The 24,423-nt window shown below is 36.4% G+C and overlaps 1 protein-coding gene across 1 annotated transcript in view; it reads left to right on the top strand.

The window, feature by feature from the left end:
• Positions 1–24,423, top strand: part of ERC2 (ELKS/RAB6-interacting/CAST family member 2) — a 491,439-nt gene that overhangs the window by 222,050 nt on the left and 244,966 nt on the right. The gene's annotated exons all lie outside the window — the stretch shown is intronic.

Here is a 24,423-nt window from a genome sequence, read left to right as displayed (position 1 = left end):
GGTCAGAGATTGACATCTAGGTGATTATCTCTGTAAAATAGAAACCAGTTTTTCAAGCGCATTCAATTGTATAACGAATTCCACCATATTTTCCAGTGTGGAGACTGAATGCAATAACATTTGAGAACCATAAGCCCCTTCCTGTTCTGTGTTTCTTCTAGATGTAGCTCTCAAATTTAAATTCCACTGTCTGGAAGTGAAATTCTATATCAGCAGGGATACCATCATCTGGTTGCATACTCAGATCATTTAAGGAGTGTGATTTGATCTTAAGGCTCTCTATGTGCACATGTAGTGGGTTCAAAGGGTGAGCATAGATTGCCTAACAGGGTAGTTACTGGTAAATTTAGAATCCTTACCAAAGATCACTTTTATCTTATGTACTTAGATGTAGCATAGAGGAGTACTCGGGACAGCTATAGCTGTCTTGTTTGACAGATCTCTTACAATCACTACTGCACAGCTCCTACATCAGCACTTTATTTACAGCTGGAAAAAGAAAAAGGTTCCCCTATATCTCTTTTTTTAAGATAGGCTTTGAAACTTATTCCAGGAGAATTTTTACAGTGTGCAAGTTTTTAAGTTCAGGCATTGAGATTTGAAAAATAATTAGGTGATCTGGTTAAATGATACATTATGGTCTAGGGCATGGGTATTAAAGGCCACAAACCAAGTTTGATGCTTGACTTCTGAATTATTCTCCAAGATCTGACCGTTAAAAACTGTGAAGTACAGATTTCTGTCAACATCATCAGTGTCTCCATACCCAGTGTTCCTAGGCAAGTCTAATTTACAGTGCAAATTGGCTTTGATCTGGTTAATCTAATGTGTTTCTGGAAAATTTCGAGTAGATGAAATTTGACCCTCACATGCTTCATGTAGTACTGTATTTGTCATGTGTTCCTATATGCAAAATGGAGATATTAGCCCAACACCTGTCTTCAGGCCTTTGGTGGTGAAACAGTATGTCAGAATCAAATTCAGGAAATGTTACATTATTTATGCATGTGTATAGTTTTATGTATACTTTATCACCTTGGTCTTTACATACTGATTGTATCACCATGCGTTCCACTGCGCTAGATATAGTAATGAAACCTTATGAAGTATTTGGTCTGATAATATGACATAACAAAATTAAATTCAGTTTTGAGCAGCTACTTATAACTAATGTGCCTCAGTAAAATGAATTCAATTTCCAGAATAATACTGAAAAGATAAAGCTCTATCAGAGTGGTGTGGTTGCTAGAGAACAGAAGTCATTCCTAGCATCTTTGGTGTAGCTGCTATACTAGAAGCTTTCAAGTCATGTGATGAGACTGGGTCTACCAAATGGAAGCAGCATGGCTGAACAGCCTGGATTTAGAAGGAGAAAAACTTGTCTGGTGCATAGCTCTTCTGCGCTTTTCATTTGCTATAAAGCGTTTACATACTAAGAACAGTTTATGAAAACCAGTTGAGTAAAAACTGTTACTTCTCTGTTATTATTCCTGAAAATATTAATATTTAAATATGTGTACTTCAACATGCTACTTTCAGTAATGTATGTATGTATGTGTGTATGTATGTGTTGGTGTTGTGGCCCATCCTATGCTTGCTGAGCTGCTGGGAAAGTGAAAAAGAGAGGATCCCAGCTGTTTCTGCCTATTAGTAGGTGCTTTGCATTCCCTAACTCTTCCTTCAGTAGCTGCCTGAGCAAGAGGAGGAAATGAGTACTGGCTGTCTGTGTGGCTGGCATTCTGGTACAGCTAATCCTGCTGTCTCTGGCATAGTCAAAATAGGGAATCAGCTGCTCTCTTCAGTTTGCTGCCATAATTAGTTGTTGTATTTCCTGTGTCTAAAATGTTTCCTCATTTCTTTGCCTTATTTATTCCCATGCCATTAAGAACATTTCTTAATATTGACCATTGTGTTCCCGCAGGGCTGGATGTGTTCTGTCATTGCAGTTTGCTTTTTTAGTGACTTAGACTGTCTGTCACTGCATGGATCACAGAGGAAGCAAATCCACCTAAATGAAAATGGCTTATTTGCCTTTACAGATTGATCCATATAGTACCTGGAGATGTGCAGTTGCAAACGGAAGTTTGACTCTACTATGTGTTCAAGTAAATACCTAAGGAAACAAAGTGAATGGACAGGGATAGAGAAAAGCAGCTGAATTTGAATATTTGGCAGCTTTTTACTTCCACAGCAATTTAAGATACAGAGTTGCTGTGGTCTAGGAGGTACAGGAGACAGATACCATTTCACTGCTTCAGGGCTCCTCTCCAAAATGGGCTTCATAATCCTTGTATGATTGTTTCTTTCATAAGATTAAGGAAGATGGGGTAGTGGTAGCATTTGGGGCTTTTTTTAATGTTCTTTTGCTATGAAGGAATTGTTATTCTCTGTGGAAGTTCCTTAGGGTTTGCTTTTGAAAATTAATCAAAAAATTAATTCGTCCAGTAAAATCTCATGATACTACATCTAATGGAAACATGTCCCTGCCTCACATGTTGGGAGCTTGAGGTTTCCATATCATTGCAAGATGTTGGGAGCTTTTATTTGTTCTGCAAAAATGCCACAGTGAGTCTTGCAAATAAATAGGTTGACACTGAGTAGTAGAGGTAACATGACTCTGACGTGCTTTTATTCTGTTGGTAGGAGAGTATTTTAAGTTTTTGACTGGTACGTGTTGTTTTATATGTGTAGAGTAGTTACAAATGCTATGTGAGAGCATCAAGTCTTGTTCATATATGACTCTGAGAAGTAGGTTGTTGACTGGTAAAAAGCCAACCAAACTTTAAAGTTCCAGTCAACTAACCTTGGTATACAAAGGAGAATTTTTCCTGAGAGTTGCTTAAAATACCCCTTGCTCTCCCTGGATTTTCTTCCCAGAAAATGCAAGTTTTTCCTTTAAAAACTTTTTATCAAGAACACTGTGGATGCAGTCGTAATTTTGATTGGTTTCTATGGCTTGCTCTTTCAGGGTGATTTTGATCTGAGGCTTTTGTACGTGTTCACATAAAAATATTTCAGGTATTTGGCATAAGATAGTTGCTTACTGCTGTAATACTTAGCCACAAATGCCTGGGTGCAGGAACGGAACACACCTGCAGGTGTGAGTGAGCAAGCCTGAGTATGCAGCTACATTTGTGAGTGTTCTAGATTTGAACTTATTTAGGCATGTGTTCGAAAGGATACATATAATGCAGTAACAGGCAAATTTGTTTTCTTTCCTACCAACCCAAGTATACAATACTTTCCTCAAGAAGCAAAACAGAAACTGAAGTTCTTCTCATCATGTGAACATACACAGAGTTCGAATTGGAATGTAAGAGTTGACTATATGAATAATCTGTCAGAGTAGAATATTTGTTCAGTCTTGATATTAAATTTCTATTTATAAATAATATATAGAGTTACTAAAATGTTGTAACTGTAGTGATCTAAGGATTTAAGTGAGGCAGGATTTGTGGGGAGACATGATACGAGACACATGATCTACTTTGGAAACAAGTTTCTGAAAGTACGTATGCATTTGCTAATTAAAAATAAAATTAATTAGTGTTTCAATAAATATTGAATTCAGAATTCAGTAAACCATAGGGATCTGACCAACTTTTCTTGTTACTGTTTATAATACCTTCTACTATGTTTAGTAGAAGCATCCAATATTTATAGGCATCTGTAACACACAGTGCTTATGTCTATAGTGTACTTGTTAAATTTGTGAAGGATGTATTGGGCTGTTAGGGTAAAGTATATCCTAAAATTCTCTGGCCTGATGTAATGATTATATTTGTTGGCTAGCTGTGATAAGCTCAGCTGAGAATTCAAGAGCAATTATACTAGTCAAATTACATTCACTCCAGCCAAGTGTCAAGTGCTGGAAAAGACGTAGTAAGAAAACTAGTATAACTGTCCATGGGCCATTCAGGGCAAACTGAAGCGATCAGTTGAAGTGCCATCCATTTTGTGCAGTTCAAGCAGGGGCTGAAGCTCTTCCCATTGAGCTATCGATTTGTTTTCTGTTAGGTTTGAAGAACTTCAGAAATCTGTAGGTTCTTTGAAGCTTCAATAGTATGAAATAGTTCCTGGGGCTTGTAACATTGTGTATATTTGTGACACTTTTCACTGTCTTTTCAGATAAAAGCCTCTCAAAACTGGCTCACATCCTACCATCAGTGCTTGCAGGTCAAGTTTGGGTCTCTGATGGCCCCATCTCACAGCACTCCAGGGCTGCTGCTGTGATGGAGAGTGCCCTGGGATGCCTGGGGAGGGAATTCACTTTGGTCTCCCTGAGCTATCAGCTGTAATTGTGAGTGATGCTTCAGGTGTGGTTTTGGGGGGTTATTTGGATCACTGTAAAATTGGAAACATCAGGGAGCCAGACTTCAGATTAATTCTTGGGAATGAAGAATAGTTGTGAGGTTTTCTGCTTTTTTCCTTCCACAAATCAAGGGCAGACCTGTGCAAATCTTGCCAGACATGATGGTCATATATTACATAAAGCATCACAGCAGGAGAGCTGGCCCTTGAACACTTTATCGTGAAATTTTTTGAGAATGGTGTATCTAACATGACTTCATTTTTTTCTTCCTTTTTTCAACTGTCTTAAAAAGATAAGCCTTTTTGAGAAATGCTGAGCAAAGAGTTAGGTTATAAAGTTGTACATGATTCCTCAAATCTCTTTGCAGGATATTGAAATGATACGAGATATTTATTTCCTGAGATGCATTTTACTTGATTATTGTATGGAACATGTTTGTTCCAGTAACACTGTTACCTCAACAGAACTGAGAAGGAAAACATTTGCATAACATTTAAAGCTTGAGGGTTTGGTTTTGATCCTGATTTTCAAACCTGCTGTAATCACAACAAAGTCCTTTCTTTCGAGTAAAACAAACAAACAAAAAAAAAGAACATGTATGTAATAATATTCCCATACGTCTCATTACATAGCCTCAAAGCAAATCAAATGTATGCTTTTGTCTGATTATAGCTTTCATAAATGTAAATTACGTATTTAATAGGTGAATCAAACCTCATGGAATCACATCTGTACTAAGTCCAGAAACACTTCTCTGTGGAAACTTTATGCAAACTGTCCGGTGCATGCATGTCACAAGAGACATGCAGGGATGAGCCTTAAAACAAAGTTAAAAAGTTTAGTACCCTAATCTGCTCTGACCTACACAACTTCTGGGTGTTTCCACCTTTTCCTCTGTTTTATCTGCTGGAAAAGTTGACTCTCCTAATGTTTTAAGTGCTTGGGTTGTTTGTCACAGTTCTCTTCTAGGTGGCTTGGATTTTCTTTGGGTAGAAATCCAGATGCAGAAAAGTGATATTTCACTAAAACAGTTTTTGAGTGAGGTAATGTGTAGTTATCATTGATTTTGAGTATTATATATAGGCAGCTTAATCAATGCTCTAAGCCTGTGAAACACATTGTGTACAACACATACATTTTCCAGTTGCAAGTATGTCTCTTTTTAAACAGTCCAACATGTTAGCCTCGTCTTGTCGCTGGACATACTGAGGCAAGGCAAGAATTCTAGCTTTTCAGTTGTTTTGTACTGGCTGGAAATTTCCTCTTAGGTAATGGATAAAACATGATCAGGAGAAAGTCCTATGAAAAGAGATAGAAAAAGTGGGTAGTTAATATTACTGCTGTCTGATTCTTGCCATGTGAATATCTATAATGCCTTACTCCCTAAAAATAGCTCTTCAGAGATTTCACAGCTAGTCATCATGAATCCTGAAAATTGGATTTGTGTCTTTATTTTTTGTTCTGTGCTTTAGCATATTATTTTAATCTCCATAATAGTTCCAGAAATACAAAATACACTGAAGACATCACACACTGCCATATGTTATTTCTGTGTCTCTTAAAATAAAATAGAAGCATTGCCTAAACAAGGGGTATACCTGAAATGAATTAACTATGATTTTTCTATTAATGCAGTATATTTTCTACTGCATTGTCTCAAAAACTTTGAAACTATAATATTAATAAAAAGAGGAAGCTAGGGAATGAGCTGAGGTCTTGCAAATAAAACTGAACAGAGCAGTGTAATCAGATCAGATACATAGGAAACAATGGTGACTGTTATGCAGACAGGCATTAGTGTATGTAGCTGACATAAGGCAGGAGAGAATTCATTGCATAAACACACAGCTTTGTATTTATTAGTGCTGAAATGCGTATGCCGTGAGAAAACGCAACCTTTTAAGAAGTTAAAATCATGAGTTATTGTATTAAAAATGAATTTTATTTTAAGCATGCATCCAAAGGTGAACCTATACCTCTCTATATAGGCAGGCTTTAATGCTGAGAGTTTAGGAGATTTTTTATGTTTCTGTCTTTAAAAGGCTGGTCATTTTGCAGGGAAAGATGGAGATATGATTAGACTTTGACTTTTACACCATTCCCTTCTGATTTATACAATGTGTGGTGAAACACACATTGTGGTCTAGCTCTGATAAGGAGAATTGCTCCTTTCTCATTCAGTTGTAGGCAAAGAGTAAGGGGAAGTAGGTGACCACTCTTGATTTTCCTTTCTTAATATTATGAGCAATGAAAATGCACAGATGCAGCATCATGGAGATAAACTTTTGAAAATGTGTTCAGAGGCAAGAGAAAGGATAAGATATGGCCTGCAGTGCATCTTAACCTGTTGTTAAGATTTCTCCTATTGGGTACAAGTATTTTGAAACAAAAGTTGAGCTTTTTGCAAGTCTATGTAAGAGTCAGCTGCAAGAAGACTTTCACTCTTTGTGTAAGTTAAGAATCACAGGGATTCAGAACTAGCTCAGTGACAAATTCAGAAGATGGTATAAACTACACCTACAATGAAGTTCTCTTTATAAGGCTCCCATGGATGTGTTTGTGGAAAATACAGAAGATAAACTTATCTTTACTATGGTTGTAGTGCAAACTTGTTTTACCAGTATTTTTCTACAGTTAAAGCAGAAGCTTAATGATGCACCTGACATTTAAGATTGAAGACCGTAATTGTCTTGTGCTGTAGATACCCTATTTATGATTGTAGCCCATGCAAAGATATTTTCAACAACCTTATTTCCTTATTTTATGGCTAGGTACATTTGTTAAACCTGTTGCAAATACTTTTTAACAAGTGAATTGATGCCAAGTGCAGGTGAGCAACTTTTGAATTCTTTTTGGCTAAGTTCTCCATTTATAATGTATTACATTAATGAACCAACCTACGAAGAAATGGAAAAGTCAATATTTTATGCTAGTTTTCTGTAACGCATGTACAGAATGCTCTTTGATTTGTTCTTGTTCAAACATATGTTTTTGTATGCTTCTGTTTTTAAACTGTAGGTTACTTGGAGACTGTAAAGTTTTGTCTTTGAGTGCTTAAACTGAAGTTTGGTCAATTTGTAAGATAATTAGTATTTGTGTACATATCAAATAGGTTTACCCTTATAAAGAAAGAGTTATGTAGCAGCAAATGGAGAGAACCTAGCACAATAGATTAAGATTGTGTGTGCGTTAGTGATATGTTCATAGGTACTTTATTTTTTCTCTGCTTCTCTAATTATAGCTGGATTTTGCCAAGGTAGAGTGTAGCTAGTAACTCCAACCTCAAAAATGTCCAGCCTTCAGCAAAATGTATAGCTTATTATAAATTTCCCACAGCTCAGGGAACATTTTTTTCTCTTGTGATTCTCTAAGAAAAAGGCAGGAACAGCATTTACTTAAAGCTGTCATTTTCATGTGGCTGAACATAGATTTTTAACAGACATTTCTAAAAAGACTTAACAAAACTGTCTTTCCTGTGATGCATTGATAACCAATAAAACAAAATAAATCTTTGGGTGGAGACTCAGGCAGTGGGTAATACGAAAAAACAAGTGGTGACAGTATCGTGCATTGTATTAATAAATGATTACCAGATTAGAAGTGCATGCAAAAATCAGACTAATAAATTCAAACAGGCATTAGATGGTTGAAGACACAGCTAGTGTATGTATCTTCAGATTTCTCACATAATATAAATATAAATTCAGATTGTAAACATGGATGGACGTTTAGGAATTTTCCTTCCTTGGCCTGTGGAAGTTCCATAAGTTGTGGATAAATTCCATATGTGTTGCTGAAACGTGTGTTGAACTTCAGCCAGTAGTTTAAGATTATGTTGAAGAAAATATTTCTAAAAGGTTTCAGATGAAGAAAAGTATCTGAGAGTGTACAGAGGGCAGGAAGGTTGATTGGTAGGTCTGAGGATCAATACCAGAAGTGGGTTTTTTTCTTTGGGGATTTATTTGACATTTGTTTTCATTGTGCAGTGTAATCCCCAGAAGCCAAAACTACTTTTGTTATAAAATGTCCCTATAGATAATCTGTGAAAATCTCACTCGGGGATCATTTTCTACTAGACTCAGTCTCTTACATCTTTTTTTCTTTGTCATAATTAGTACGTTGACAAGAAGTGACTCAGTGTTCTGTGCTGTGTTGGTCTAACCATCTATCATATAAAAGAAGTTTAGCCAGTAGAAAATTATCAGTACAACTGTTGTATGTAGCTGTCATGTCCTTTCTTTTGTCTAGAGAATTGTTACATGAGTATGTATAACCTAACATGAATTTTATTCTTAGAACTATCCAAATTTATTACTTTTGGATTTTTAACCAAGTACACAGTATTATAGAACGTTATATATGATTAATAATTCAACCTTTGTACTATTATAAGTACTTCTAGAGCATCCCATATCAGAAAATCTGAATACTGAGTTTCTCATCTTTCTCAGTTTCTACAGTGAAGTCAAATACATAATGTTTTCCCATGCCAAGTAACGATAATTCACTGACCTGTTACACAAGAGTAAGACCCGGACTTCTTGATTGCAAACAAACTTAAATTTGAATGTTCTATTATAATTATTTAGAAATTAGTGAACTTTCTTATTGACAAGTATTTTATGTTTAGGATAAATCAGTTATTTCTATTAAATGCCTTTGTTAGTCAAAAGGGGCATATATGTCAAGGCACTGGAAGGAATAAAAAGATTCTTTTGGGAAAAAACAAAACTGCAACAATAGGAAACAGGAAAAATTTAATGTGATACACCTTTTATTTTTTTCCTCTCTCTCAATATTTATGTAATAACTCACACATGTGGGACTCCTGTAGTCTCCAGGGGGCAATCACATTGAACATGCATCAAAAGAAATAGTTCAGTTAAACAAACTCTCCCTACCCAGCAATAATTACCACAGGTTTACACTGAGATATAGTTGCAAAAGGTTAGGCAGTAGGGCATCTGCAAATCAAGTCATATGTCAACTCTACATCAATAACCTCATTATAATAGATGTTAGTATTTCAGCACATGACTGTCCAATATAGCATTCCACATATAGTTCATTTTTAACTTTTACATTGACTTATAGCTCGTCTAATATTTTACTAACTTATGTATTTAAACACTTTATATTACATAAATTATAATCAATGACAAAAACAATGATTTAGATTGAAATTCTGCAAAGTGAAATTGCAATAAAATGTCTGACCCTATTTATGTAGCTGTCTTCGATGTAAGATGAATATAGGAGGTTTAACCTCGTTATAAAAAAGCAGTATAATGGAAATTTGTATTGGCGTAGATTTTCCAATTTAGGCATTTTTTAGAAAGGTTTTGTGTTTTTGATTTTTTTTTTATTTTAAGTTTTCACAAATAAAAGCTGTTTTCCTATATGTAAAATATCAAGAAAGTAATCATGTTCTAAAAATATGACTATGTACCTATGTTCATGTTCAACCTATGAATGGCTAAATTCTGTGCAAACTTTATCTCCACAGAATTCGTTACATTTGTAGCTTATCCATGGGCTGTAACGCTTTGTTCAGAGCTTGATAGCCTTTATGAAAATACAAAAAGGTTTTCAAAACCCGCCTTGTGGTCTTCAACAAGCTCATATTTCTAGCAAGTTCCTCAATTTGCTCTTGCTGTATTTACCTGTTTGTAACCAGTGCTAGCTGTTGCTGTTTGTCACTCTCCATAGATCATTCTGAATAGCATGCAAGCATGTTACTAATATATCTGGTCAGTTACAAAAGTTGTGCTTGAGGTAAGCATAAGTAGAATTATTTTGCTTGATTGCAAATAAACCAGATTTACACCACTTACCTCTCATTACAAATGTTCTATAATAGCCTTATACGTTTTGCTACAGACTGGAAAGAGAAGGAAGGTATGAAGGTGCTTCTTTACATAATCATGTCTACCTCCTACCTTGGAAAGTTTTCTTAAAATTCTTTATTGTAAATAAATCTTTGCTTTGAGGAGCTTTCATGAGACAGATTTCATCAGAAGACTTTGGGACCAAATTTCACTTACACTTTTCCAATCCCTTTTTTTTAATCGTTAGGGTTTAGTTGTGCGGAATTTAGCCAGCAAAATTAGTGATAGTAGAGTAGATAAGCCAGGGAAAAAGGAAATGATTTTCAAATCTCAAGCTGAGCAATCAGATCTTGGATTTAAAGAAAATTACTTCTAATTTAAACAAATAAGAGTGTGATCAGATTACAAATCAGTTAGAAACAAGTATTTGCCATCTGCGGGAATTTGTAGTCACTTGGAGGAAATTCATATTTGGATATTGACTTCTTAAACGTGGAAGCATAAGAGTGAATTGTTAATGTTTCATGTTGCTAGCTGTTTTGCAGTCAATGCAAGTTAAAACTATACTCACAGGCTGCCAGAAAATACTCATTTGTGACTAAAGGTAAAACTTCAGGTGTTCAATTAAAAAATGACATATTTGACAAGGTGTGGTTTATTAATACATCTCAAAGTATTTTAAGGAATCTAGGTATAACAAATTCATTGAAAGAAACTGAGGCAAGAAATTAAGGAATAAAGCTTATATGCAAGGTGTCCCAGGTGGCTGATGGCACCATTAAGGAGCATAGACTTAATTTTTTTGTCTGTCCTGTATTCATTTACTGGTCTGAACTGTTAACTGTTAAGAATTTGAAATGGAGTGTTACTCATGATACTAAAAATGTTTCCTAATGAATTGATACTGATTGAGGTACTTAGTGCAGGTGAATTTGATACAGCTTTTGCTTCAGTGTTGATACAGCTTTTGGCTCAGTGATCAATTGGAAGATTGGTCTTTAGCATGTGAAAGATGAGGAAGACTACATACCCTGTTAACCTGGTAGTTTTACTGGTCTGTTTCTTCTCTGTGAATGGTCTATAGTAGCTGCATATGAAGAAAAAGAAGAGTACTGCCATTTGTGGTTTAGATAGCTTTTACAATGGATTCAGGGTTTGGGTTTTTGCAACACTGGAGTGCAACATACTGAATTTTACAGAAGGCTGTTTTTTCAAGTTACAGCAAGGTCCTTACTGCCTTAGCAAGCAGCTGTCTACCATAGATAACTGTAGATCCTCTACTGATGTTTGTATTGTTCCATTTCTCTTTTTTCCTCTGGAAACAGACTGTTGAGCTTTCTACATGAAAAAACCTGCATTTCTTTCTGTAGAAGTACCTTGGATAAAGCCTGATAGTTTGTTTAATATTTTCATCAATGACCTGGATGAGGGAACTGAGTGCACCATCAGCAAGTTTGCTGATGACACAAAACTGGGAGGAGTGGCTGACACACCAGAGGACTGTGCTGCCATTCAGCGAGACCTGGACAGGCTGGAGAGTTGGGCGGGGAGAAACTTGATGAAATTTAACAAGGGCAAGTGTAGAGTCTTGCATCTGGGGAAGAACAACCCCATGTACCAGTACAGGTTGGGGGTTGACCTGCTGGAAAGTAGTGAAGGGGAAAGGGACCTGGGGGTCCTGGTGGATAGGAGGATGACCATGAGCCAGCAATGTGCTCTTGTGGCCAAGAAGGCAAATGGCATCTTAGGGTGCATTAGAAAGGGAGTGGTTAGTAGGTCAAGAGAGGTTCTCCTCCCCCTCTACTCAGCCTTGGTGAGGCCGCATCTGGAATATTGCGTCCAGTTCTGGCCCCTCTGTTCAAGAAGGACAGGGAATTGCTTGAAGGAGTCCAGCGCAGAGCCACAAAGATGATTAAGGGAGTGGAACATCTCCCTTATGAGGAGAGGCTGAGGGAGCTGGGTCTCTTTAGCTTGGAGAAGAGGAGACAGAGGGGTGACCTCATCAATGTTTACAAATATGTAAAGGGTAGGTGTCAGGATGATGGAGCTAGGCTTTTTTCAGTGATATCCAGTGATAGGACAAGGGGCAATGGGTGTAAACTGGAGCATAGGAAGTTCCACGTTAACATCAGGAAGAACTTCTTTACTGTAAGAGTGACAGAGCACTGGAACAGGTTGCCCAGGGGGGTTGTGGAGTCTCCTACACTGGAGATATTCAAGGCCCGCCTGGACAAGTTCCTGTGTGATGTACTGTAGGTTACCCTGCTCTTGCAGGGGGGTTGGACTAGATGATCTTTTTAGGTCCCTTCCAACCCTTGGGATTCTGTGATTCTGTGATTCTGTGATAGGTTATGGAAACTCATGAAGTCCCATTTTTTTCATTAAACAAATGTATTAATACAATCAGAGTTTGTTTCTGCCACACGTTTCATAATTGTCAATAAGGCAAAGTGAACTTAATTTAAAATATTAGTTTGATGCAGGTGAACTACAGAAGTGTTAACTTTGAATCTTAAACACCAAAACTAGGCACAGAATGCTGATTTTTTTTTTTCCATATTGCCTTCTGAAAAGTACATGTTGAGTTATTTATATTTTTCTGAATATTTTAGTGATATGAATTAGAATGCTTTTACAAGTGCATTTGTTCTTTAGTGGAGTGGAGTTTTATTAAGCAGTATTATTTAGCATGGCCCAGTCATGTTTCTTTTCACAGTTGCATATTGGCGTAACGAAAGAAGCATTTTACACCTACTCTTTAGCTGTCACATACCTTTGGCATATTGAGAACTGCCATAATTTATCCATCTAGAAGCTATGACAAAGATAAAAGCCAGGTGTGTGTGATCCCCCCTCCTCTTTTTTTTTAACTTCAAAGGGATGTTACAACAATGTGAACATTGTGTCACATGAATGCTATAGTCCCTTCATTTTGAAGAAAATATTCTGTGCATATGGGGTGAATTCCTGGCTCTGGTAAAGTTAATGGGAAATTTGCCACTGCCTTGTCAGACAAAGATTTCTCACATAAAGAGAAAAATAATTAGGAAAACCCTGTACAGACAAAAAATAAACTTAAAAGGTCATTGAGAAAGCAGATCTCAAGTACAAATGGAAACAGTCCATTGTCATTCATCATTTACATCTGATCTGTTGATGTGAGTTATAATTTGCGAGAAAGCCCTTCCGCAGTCAGCTGTAAGGTTTGTCAAGATTGGCTTTTCTGTCTGGGTGTTCTTTCATAAGAACATTTGGCTGCCAAATCATACCAAATATCATTACTTTGCTTAATGCAGACATTAGAAAAGACTGCTAGAAGGCTGCTGTCTGGTTCTCATGCTTTCAGAGCAGGTCTCAATCCCTTATGCATGATGGCTTTGTTCACCTTTTTCTTATGAAACTGATAAAAGCTAAAATAATTAGTGCTTTAAGTAGGATAACTGGTATCCTAAAACTCCTTTTGTGTATCTTTTCTCTAAATGTGAAATAGGCATATCAAAAGAATACTAGAAAGTTAGCATATAAACCGTTGCCTAATAGTGTCCTACCTAGAAAACTTTGCTATGAATATGTTCATGGAATATCTGCATGAAGATATCTTAAATCCATTGTAGTAGGGTATGATTTTTTAACTACTTAGCTGTCTGACGTAAGCTACCTTCTCTATTGTTTGTTCTCTAAGGTGGCTCTATTCCAATTTTCAATTTCAAATTACATTTTTTCCTTACCTAATTGAAATGTGCACCTATTAAAGTAAAACACATATTGAATTGCCTAGTAGGCAGTCAGGTGAAATAATACATCGCAAATCCCGAAGATGTTTCTTAAAAGCTAAAAGGGCAAGTTTCATATAATTGTTGCCCTGGATAATTTTATGTGTGTTGATTTCCCTGTTCATTTTGCTGTGTTGCTTTGAAAAGCCAGGTCAGAAAATACATGTGAAGACATTTAAAGAATGTTTATTTCCGCAGTTTCTCAGTGCAGAATTGTCCTGCAGTAGCATTCTTCTCTTATTTTATTGTCTTTTTTTTTTTTTTTTATTTCTTTTTTCCCCTCAAATTTATTGTTCCCAAGTCTAGTTTTTCAGTGAAAACCAGCTGGGAGATGTTTCATATAGTGATTGAAAGTCAGTAAATCAGTCAGAATGTAACTATTGCATTTGTGCTTTAAAGGAATAGCTTAATCAGTAATAAATTCAGTGAGGTAGTAACAAAGGACTTAATTATTTAATTTTAATTTTTTTTCCCCCAGAGTTTTAGGATGCCCCAAAATAGGTCAGTATTTTCATGAAAATTTTAGCACTAAATATGTATTCAAAAAGGAAAAAAGAACTTTTCACTGCCTTTTTAATGTCATAAATGAATAAAATCTGAGTCAAACCAGGTCCATAATACGAATATGTGAGTTTTTCCAAACTAGTATGAATCCTGAATGCCAGAGGTTTCTTTATGCTTAAGAAATTATGTAGACTATTTGGATACATGTAGAAGTTACAAAGTGTGGAAAAAAAAAGTGGGGTTTTGTGTATGTATGTGTGTTCTGGAAAGAATCTCTCTTTGGTAGAATTAATATTTGAAATATGAAGAAATGGAAGTCTGCTTAACAGAACCTGAATTTTCTGGGCCTTTTCGTCTTGGTCGCATTCGGTAGCCATATTCTGACTTTTTTTTTTTTTTTTCCCTGCAATCTGAAAATGTTGTGCGGTGTTCAGAATATATACATCTAAAATTTGACCCAATTTTGATTTGTATTCTGACTTGAGGTTTATCTTTATATAAGGTTCTGTTTATTCCTCTGCACTTTTGTAGTCATGCAGGTTTTTCAAAAACTTCATAAACACTTGCACAAAGCCTTGTCTTTATTGTCCGTATCCTTTAAATGATCCAAATATCTTTATGTATGTTGGCAGTATTATGGTTTCATTTTTGTCTTGCTTCTCAATGTTGAATCCCTGCAGAATTTTGTTTTGGTGCATGCTTAACAATCAATACATTCTCATTCTCCATAAAGAAATATTCTTGACAGATGCCCCATTTGGAGAACCTTGTGAGTTCTCTTTTTTCCTTGGTGTAAATGAAGTTTCACAATTCATGAAGTAAAGCTGGAAAGCAAGCAAAACGCAGCTTACGTTGACAAATGTGTCACAGCTGTGCTGACACAACCACTGGTATTAATTGCAGGTAGTGTACTCTCTGTTGTATAGTATTTTCAGACAAATAAAGAACTATTTGCCTATGCTAAATTAGGTTTAAACCTGGTTAAAAAACCTGGGGACTAAGAATGTAACTGCAAACCCCAAGCAATACACTGTATCTGTTAAAAAACCAAAGGAGTATAAACAGCACAAAAATAAGGAATGTAGTAAAAGAAATTAAAAAGGACAGTCAAAGGAGTAAAAGCTTTACAGGCATCATGAAGACTATTTAAAGAAAATTATAAATTATATTGGCTCAGAGGAAACGGATATCATCTATCAAAAACGGCTTTAGGAAGACCAAACAGTAACCAGTGTAGTTAAACAGCAGGACAAAGGAAGCTATCAAAAGCAAACAACAAACAAGCATCAAAAGGAGCATGACCAGCAGGTCGAAGGAGGTGATCCTGCCCCTCTACTCTGCTCTTGTGAGACCTCACCTGGAGTATTGTGTGCAGTTCTGGTGTCCTCAACATAAAAAGGTCATGGAACTGTTGGAACAAGTCCAGAGAAGGGCCACGAGGATGATCAGGGGACTGGAGCACCTCCCGTATGAAGACAGGCTGAGGAAGTTGGGGCTGTTCAGCCTGGAGAAGAGAAGGCTGCGTGGAGACCTCACAGCAGCCTTCCAGTACCTGAAGGGGGCCTATAGGGATGCTGCAGAGGGACTCTTCGTCAGGGACTGTGGTGACAGGACAAGGGGTAACGGGTTAAAACTTAAAGAGGGGAAGTTTAGATTGGATATAAGGAGGAAGTTCTTTACTGTAAGGGTGGTGAGGCACTGGAATGGGTTGCCCAGGGAGGTTGTGAAAAGCTCCATCCCTGGCAGTGTTCAAGGCCAGGGTGGACGAAGCCTTGGATGGGATGGTTTAGTGTGAGGTGTCCCTGGCCATGGCAGGGGGGTTGGAACTAGATGATCCAACTATTATATGATTCTATGATTCTATGAAAACAATACTCATGATATTTGTCCAGTTGTGAAAATTAGAATCATAAAACCTGGCAAGTAAAATGTAAAAAACCCCACAAACAGGCAGACGATGAAACGCATGAAGCACAATAAGGAGTAAATCATGAAATGCATTCAAACTAGTAATTTTCCAATGTGTCAGAAGGTAGAAGTCTGCCAGAGAATTTAAAGAGCCAAAGATAATCAAGACATATAAAGAGTGCTTTCAGAAAACACGGTCATGAGGTCAAAAAATGAAAGAAATGTCTTTCTCCTATGTTCACAGAAGAGGAACTTGGGTAGTTTGTGCTTCTGGAACATCCTTTTATGGGCAAAGTATTGGAAGATTGATCTCAGAGTGGGGTGGCAGAAAAGATTAGACAACAGTTACCAAAATTAACAATACCTTCATCATAGGATCAGTGGATCAGAGGATAATTCAGGTTGAAACCATGACAGGACCTCAAAGGGACCATCAAGTTCAACCTCTTCAAAGCAGGGTAAACTTGTGGTCAAGCCAAGTCACTGCCAGATCCGAATAGTTTTAATTTTAATTTTCTTGGAAATTAGTTAGAAGATGTGATTTATAGGTCTGGTGTATAACTTGCTTAAAATGTCCTTTTTACCAGAGGACTGGAAGGTCACTAACGTGACATCTGTTTCTAAAAAGGGTTCCAGGTAAGTTTTGAAAAACTACTTCTATATGTGACATCTGTATTGGACAAATCAAGAGAAATTGTTTAGAGAAAATTAGAACTACTGGGCACGTGCCTAAACATAGTATGTATCTAAAGGGGCAAAGTGCTTTTCCTAAAATTAAGCCAATCCTCTTGAGTTCACAAGTCATTTTTTCAACAGTCCCATAAGAATTTGTCGTGCGACTGTTTGGTGTGTGTTTAAAAGGTCTGGAAAAAAGAGTGAATAGTTAAATGAAATTCAGCATCATCCACTTCAAGGCCAAGGATTGTTTTTTGATTATGCCTCCCTGTAAACTCATAGGAGACAGGATAGTATTTAAAAACAAACCCCATAAGAGTTATTTAAAAAAAAAAAAAGTCAACTGTCATAGAATAAGAAAGCCATTATGCCATTAAGATACGAAGCTATGAAATCGTATTACTAAATGCAGTACTGATGGCAAAAAGCTTAAACATTACAGGCAAGAGTTTAGTGAGAAAGCTTGTGCAGAGCAGAATAGAACATTTTGGCAAACTTCGCCTGATTTATGATGGTAGGAGGAACTCTGTGGGTTTGCATGGTTTTGACCCTAAACCTGCAAAAGTATGTTGGATTTGGCAGTGTTTCACTTGGAATTTTTGTCTTCCTTGAAGCCCAGAAGTCAAAGCAACAGTTGGGATATGAGTGAAAGCCAAAGAAAAGGTTTGGATGAACCGTACATACCATAACAGCCAAGTTTCACACAGCTCTAATTATCATAATGGTTTTCCCCTTTCTTTATTTCTTTACTCTTTTTTCCAGAGCTGCTTTTCTATTTCTGAATGTTAGTGGATAGGAATCTCTGTAGCCAGTTAAAGTCTTTTTACCATACGTGTATAAGGGAATGAAAAATGAGAGCTCAAAGATTTTGTTTCTCATTTTTGTATTACAGCAAAATTTGAACAAAAAGGTTGTAGCTACCATCTGAAATTATGAGTTGTATTTATGTCCATTTTGGAAATATGTTGTTTCTTTGCTGGAAGTGATGATGTTAGATACTTGGGCTTCCTTGTGTGCTTCAGAATATGAAGTTACATAAGTAAGATATCCAAAACAGTTTAGGAAAGGGATATAGTTCAGCTTCTTCTGACCACTTAGTAACAAGTATCTCTTAAATTCTGGTAATGTAAATACCACCTTCATGAAGACAGCCATGCCTGTACGGTAAATGGTGCATGTTCTGCATCTCATTTGAATCTTGTGAAACTATGGGATATGATACGTTCAAGCTGCTGGTCTGAGAAAGCGTCTCAAATCCGTAGCCTTTGTATGCACATCAGACACTATACATATGGTAAATGATAAACATACCATATGGGATTTGGGAAGTTAAGACTATCAAATTCCTCTCCCATTATTTTTTCTTACATTGTATGGTCAAATCAAAAACATATTATTCTTCACATTATTAAGGGGTTATGTTTGTGGCCCCATTTATAAGGTTATAAAACTGATCATGCTTTAAGCTTTCCTTTGGCCTAAAAATTTTCCTGGTTACACTCAGGTTGTCATTAAAAAAAAAAAAAAAATAAATAAAATGGTGTGTCTGAAGTTTGCGTAAGTTCGGCCAATTTTTGAATTATAGAGTTCTGAAAACTTCACATGTAACCTCAGCCAAATATTACAGCTCGAACCAGCTGACTTTAGGGTTCATTTTGAAAACTCAGGTTTCCAGAATTTTATTATATGTATCGCGAAGATGTTAATTGGAAAGAATAGTTGCAGTCCTGACAGTCTTGCAACTAATATTCAGGTTCAAGATAGTTCTACTTTTTATGTTACCTTTGTGGACTGGAATAACTTGGTATCCTCAGCCGAACTGTCAAGTGTTTATCTAAACATCCCAAATTTAGTATGTTGTTCTTTGCTTACTCTCACATGACAAAATACTTTTAATCTTACCCTGAAATTGGAATTGGTTATGCTGCTGAAGAAATGTGAATGTGCATTAAGTTCATAATTCATCTTCGAACTCTACTATTGAGCAGCCGTTTACCTTCAGTTTGTTAAAAAGAAAATGGAAGAGCAGTGACCACATTAAACTATGGCAATAGGAACCCGTGGGTATTAGGGGAGGAACTGGAAAACAAAGCTCCTTGAGAAGGAACTGAAGGGAGGGAGAAAAAAGATTTTGTTAACTCTGAATGCTGCATAACCAACCTAATTTCTCTTTTGCTGCTTGTTCTGAAAGCAAGGACTGTATATCCTGAGTGCATTGGAATGCAGCTTTATTATTTTGTCCCTTTCCCATGGTAAGTCAATAGCTGAGACAGATTAGAGAGACTTTTTCATGCTATGTGCATCTCTGAGGTTGAACTCTCTCTGTAGGTTAGCAGAGACTTCCCACCTCCTCATGTTTTTTTCCTTTTTTTTTTTTTTTTCAATTGTGTGTGTATCCAAGTAGGTGTCTGCAGTAACAGAGAATAAAAAAGCTGGAAGTGTTTACTCTGATGTCTCTCTGTTAGATTTTCCACGTGAAGATTAGTTTTCAGCAGATCTGCGTGGAACTTTAAAGCAGTAGCTATATGACAGGCTAAGGCTCTTTACATGTGTAATGTATAGCCATTTCTTTCCATGAAGATGCTACAGGTTATTCTTTTAGATGTGTCTTGCTGATGCTGAAGAGTATGTGGAAAATAAGTGTACTCTGCCCATATTGTATGTCTTTCTCAGCATCGTCTTCTCCAGGGACTGGCAGCAGAGAGCAGGTTCTGCATGTGAAGTCTTCATAGAGATTCATAAATTTGTGGAAGGCTTCTGCACCCTTCTACTAACACTTCTGGGAGTTTAGCCCAGTAAATAGACATTTCTTCAGAGAGGGGGCTCTCTGAAAACTGTATAGGAAAGAGTCAGACATTAATACTGTAGTCTTGGCTGAGGGGGGATAAAAGTTTCTGAAGAGAGATGGAATACAAAAAATAAATTTAATTTATATGAAATGCCAGACTATCAACATACAGGCTTTTAAAAAGAATTATTTTTAACTTACAAAAATACCTTCTGTAAACAATGCAAAGTCTATTTCCCTGTGAAAGCACTAGTTAGAGCACCAGTACAAATTTGTAGCTTTTGCTGGTGGGGTTAATTCTGTGCAGTGTACTTTGCTAAGAAAGTTAGCAGCTGAATAGAAGAATCAGGAATGACAGCAAGCATCAAGACTTCTAGCTCATACATCATGAACTGATCGCATCAGTTGAGAAATGTAGCACATTGAGTGTAAGATTTTTTCTCATCATACTTATTAGTTAAAGGTACAATCTCATGTTAGAAAGGAGATAAAGATACACATTTGTCTCTAAGATGTGTGAGACAGTATTTCAGAGTTGACTGGACTTCTTAATCTTGCAGCATGTGGACCAAAACTTTCACGTATGGGAGCTACAAGAATTAATGCCTGGGGAAATCGAAAGTTGGCATGTAGAAAATGAGCTTTTGGGATTGCTTATCAAATAGAAATGACTCTGTCTCAAGGGTTCCTTGGAGGAATCTGCTTTGACATGCTCATATGTCTGATTGACATATAAGGCAATCTCATAATTTTAACTGTTTTGTTTTGGGTTTTGTTTTCCCCTTTTCCAGCCAGCGATTCAGATTACCCAGCTGTATCCCTACTGGAAAGCCTTGTTACCAGTTTTGTAATGAAACCCTATCATGGGAATTTTATTTGACCTATCCACTAGACTTGTAGTTCAAGAGAACTCATCTCACATGCAGCCAAAACGTGGCTTACGATAAAAAGGATAAGCAGGTGTAAGTCTTTTTTAAACACAGTAAAGAACCCCAACTCAAACAAAGAAACTCATAGAACTAAGCATCTCCTGCTCTTAGCAAGCATTAATTTGGACTTGAAGTTTAACTGAGCTAAGTCTGATCTCATTAAAATTTTCCCATTAAAATGAAAAGAAGTCTCATTGATTTAATTGGCTTTTCAGTTATGCAGAGCAGAAATTATAATATTATTTAATAGCTAGAAAACATCTTTACGGGAAAAAGTATCTGGTGACACACCAAACAGCAGTTAACTGACAGATCTAGAAGGAATGGTAGGCTTAATACAACACTTGGGTGGAATCTGCACTAGTGGAATTGTGGAGATTTTTTTATAGTATTTATAAAAGGTAGAATTGATGTTTTAATGAAATTTAGAGGAACAATGGTTCCTCTAAAGAGAACAGGGGACAGGGGAGGTTGAAGTTAGATGCAAGTTCTTTACTGTGAGTGTGGTGAAAACAACTCCATGATGTAAATCACTGGTTGCTTGTAAAGGGTAAGAATAAACTCTAGATGTCAAGGCCCACCGCATCCAGCTGGTGTCATACTTTCTGAGGAAAAAATCCAAAATGGCAGCTCAATTGACTTTGTTTCATGAGCCATCTGAACTGTGGGGTAGTGTCTGAAGACAAATGGTTTCCTGAGATTTTCATATGATCATTAAACTTCAGTAAGTAATTATGAGTGTAATGATACACTATATATCCATTTTAAATTCCAGTGTTGTCAAGGAAAAATGTACATGCGTTAGTTTAACATATTGTGATTTACAGTAGGGCACTTCTATCCTCATTACTGTATGCCAGAGGACTAAGAGTATTCATCAGGTCTTATCTGTCTGCTCACAGCTGTATTTAAGCAACTAATACACGTTTATATAAACAACTTGATTTATAGACAAAGTTGGCCAATGAGAAGTCAAGTTTTTTCTGAGGGATAAGGATGCTGGTAGTTCTTCTTCGGTTTAGTGGGGAGATCACAAACTCTTCAGGCTCCTGTAGTGCCTTTTGGTCTTCAGTGCTAGCCATTCTACTCTCCATACTTGTAAGACCTTTTCAATTTATAATATATTTTGTCTTTTCCCAAGTATTTATTTTATTTTCATGAAACAGAGAAGTGCTTTTAGTACTTCTAGTTACTACCATTAACTCTTTGATAGAAACTTAGAGCAATCTGACTTACATTTCTTTGTCTATTTTTGAATCTTAAGCCTCTTCACTCTATGCAAAAGAATGACTGAGAATTTTCTTCCAGATATGCAACTTTCTGCACTTCTGTGAGCACTTCTCACCCTGAGATTTATTTATGTATTTATTGTAGAATCTTGTTCCATATAAGGTTATACATTACATTACTAATGCTCTGAGGCTGAATTAGTGTAACCTGTGTGACGTACCTGGGTGGGTTTTACATATTTCACCAGAATGAATATTAAAATGTGAGCCATGCACAGCAGTAGCTATAATTAACATGTATGCAGTTTTTGTGATTAGTACCTGCAGCTTGGTAACTGATTCTGTAGTTCTGCATCACAGCTACTCTCTGCGGGTATTGATATAATAATTATGCCTTCCTGATGAATTGAGACTGAGTTGGTGGCAGCAGTGTTTTCAAAGAAGAAATCAACAACCTTGACATCATTCCTGTCCCTCTTTCATGCAACTGGAACTCCTTAATCTTTGCAACATAAAAACTGACGCGCTGGATTAGATAAGAGATACATTAACTTTTGTGCCCTGCTCAGCAGAAAAAAACTTGGAGTAGAATAATACAAGAATTAGGGAAAAAGTAAGAATAGGCAGAGTGTTTTTTCCTCAGTGTACTGTCTCAGATTTTACCGATTGGTTGCTTTAGTGATCTTTTGAGTTGGAAATAGCATATATTGTTCCATTTTTAGAAGTAATAGAATTTATAATCAGTTAAGTTTTTAAAACTTTTTGGCACTAATTTTGGTGCTGAGAATTATCACAGATCTTTGAGCTGTGCATCTTAAAATGTAATTTTCGTTTTTTTTTTTTTTTTATGTGTTTTTAAGACTGTTGCATAGTGATGTCCTTAAGTGCCCATAGTTCTTCAGTTGTGAGAAACAGTGAACAATAGTTTCCCATTCACCTTCTCTATAGCATTTATGGTCTCTCACTTCTTTTTCAGCAGTGCCTTTTCCAAGCTGAGAAGTCCTGCTTGAAAGTGTGCCTTTTCTCACATCAGATAGTTTTACGTTGCTTGTCTTTCTTAACTGGGAAAGTAGGTTCTTTTTAAATTATTTTTGGCAGATCAGGAATGTTTTTCTAGCAAATTTTTTTGTGTGTGCATTAATGCTAGAAAATAAGATAAACAGATATTTTAAATTAAAATATCATAGAAAGCAGAGCTGAAAGGGATGTGAAGGTATCTTCTAGTTCATCCATTGTACTAAGTAACTATGAATTATACCACTGTTATTTGAGAGAGGTTTGTCTGGCTTGCTATTATTGACCTTTGCAATAACCTTGTTCTGGATTCGTTGTTCGCAGGTATTAAAAGATTTCTTTCATATCTTGACTTAGTCGCTTTTTCTTTAATTTTAGGCAGTTATTTCTTGTCTTATCCACATTAGACATAATGAACTGATTTTTTTCCCTCCTTCTTTGTTACGGCCTGTATCTGAAAATAAAGATCATGTTCCTTAGTTTTCTCTTCTTGAAGTTGATAGACCCTAATTCTTTCAATCTTACTATAGAGGTTATGTTTTCTAGTTTTCTTATTGTCCTTGTTGCTTTTCTTTGTAGCCTTTCCAGTTTGTTCACATCCTTGAGTGGATAAAATTGGATCCAGTTCTCCTGCTGAGATCTTGCCAGTGCCAAAGAAAACAGAAGGATTACTGTTATATACACATCTTTCCATCGTGTGTTTTTTTGCAATAACATGGCACTGTTGACTTGTCACCTTATTGTCTTGATCCTTTTCTTTAGTAGAAAAAGACAACTTCTTAATCAGTTTTTTCTCTTCCTGGATTTATGGAGTTGATTAATGCTGAAGTGTATGACCTTGCTTTTCTCCCTATTACATATTATAATTTTTTTTTTTTTTTTCCATTTGAGTTCTCAGGTTTGGCAAGGTAACAATGTTATGTTTTGGAGGGTTTTTTTTATACTAACGCTATCTGCAAATTTGTAGCCTTAGTATTCGGATTATTAATAAAAGAATTGAATATCATATGGCCCTGCAAAATATCCAATTTTTTAAACATCTTTCTAGTTTAACAGTGAATTGTTGGTGGCTCACTGCAGTTTCCCAATTAGTCCGGCAGTGCTACCCTTAGGTAAAGAATGATGTAAAAGAGCATCGACCCTTTGGTGGTCTTGGCGTAAGCATTTAATAAATTTACAGATGTGTCAAAGAGAGTAAGCTTAATATAGTTAAGCCTTACACATTCAGTATGGATTTAGTAGTTTTGTGAGTTTACTCATGATGTTTCTTTAAAAGTTTGCAAATGAACGGGATAATGCTGTCTCATCTACTGTAAAATACTTGGACATTAAAAGTCAATAGAATAGTAGAGAGTGCATTTCATAATTACAATAGTTAAAGATCCCAGTGGGGTTTGGTATCTAACAGCATCCAGTAACTTTAGCACAGACAGGTGGTAAAGGATGGGGAAATACAGTTGTAG

The sequence above is a fragment of the Lathamus discolor genome, chromosome 7 (genome assembly GCF_037157495.1).
Source record: "Lathamus discolor isolate bLatDis1 chromosome 7, bLatDis1.hap1, whole genome shotgun sequence".
NCBI lineage: Eukaryota > Metazoa > Chordata > Aves > Psittaciformes > Psittacidae > Lathamus > Lathamus discolor.
The sequence above is the reverse complement of the archived record's forward strand: the minus strand, read 5'-3'. Positions and strand labels throughout refer to the sequence as shown.